The sequence below is a fragment of the Morone saxatilis genome, unplaced genomic scaffold, assembly GCF_004916995.1.
Source record: "Morone saxatilis isolate NCDOM2014 unplaced genomic scaffold, NCSU_SB_2.0 Contig8, whole genome shotgun sequence".
Lineage (NCBI taxonomy): Eukaryota > Metazoa > Chordata > Actinopteri > Moronidae > Morone > Morone saxatilis.
The window spans coordinates 2,162,454-2,163,246 of record NW_023340257.1 but is presented as its reverse complement, the minus strand read 5'-3'; positions in this window follow the sequence as shown (position 1 = coordinate 2,163,246).

Below are 793 nucleotides of genomic sequence, written 5' to 3'. Positions count from 1 at the left end.
CCGGCCTCCCCATGCACTCCGCTCTGCTGCCTTCAGAAGAACGCAGCTCTCCTGATTAACTCGGCCTCAGTTTTGTTAAAGAGCCGCTCGGCGCCAGTCGGCCGATGCGCCACAATAAGAACAATCTCTTGTCTCTTTATATTTACCCTGAAGTCCTGCATGTGCGAGCCCCTCCGGCCCCCCCTCTGCAAGCATCTGCGCCTCCGCTCCACTTTTCTGCCTCGGTCATGACTTGGTGTCAGATGTGATTCTTTTTTTCCCTTTTTGGATAAACAGCTGCTCTCTCCGGGCAGGGAGGACGGTGATGTGATGTGGGCCACAGGCGACAAAAAACTGAAACAAAAAGTGATAATCCTCCTGAATGAGACTGTCAGAGACAACTGCGCATTTCCTATTAACCCCTGGAACTCAGCCGCGTGTCTGCGGCTTCCGCTGACAGCCACACAAAACTCTTACTTGCCATAAAAATGTCTAGAATAATATTTATAAACCTTTATTATTAACACGTCACCTAATTTCTCTCCTAATCTGCAGGAACCAAAGTGAAAGCCGCAAAACAAAATTATTTCACATCTTTAACTGCAGAGGGTTGAGCAGCCACCTGTGCGTCGGACACAGCACGTTATGTAATTTAAGAGCATGAAATGTTTGCACATCTCCGCCGGGTTACACACTTGTTGCTCGGCTTCCATCACATTGATACAGCCATGAGTCCGGAGCCGGCTCCAGACAGGAGCGGAGCCGCTTTCCACAAGCGCGGGGAGCACATTATATCAGACTCAGTGCGAGTCCC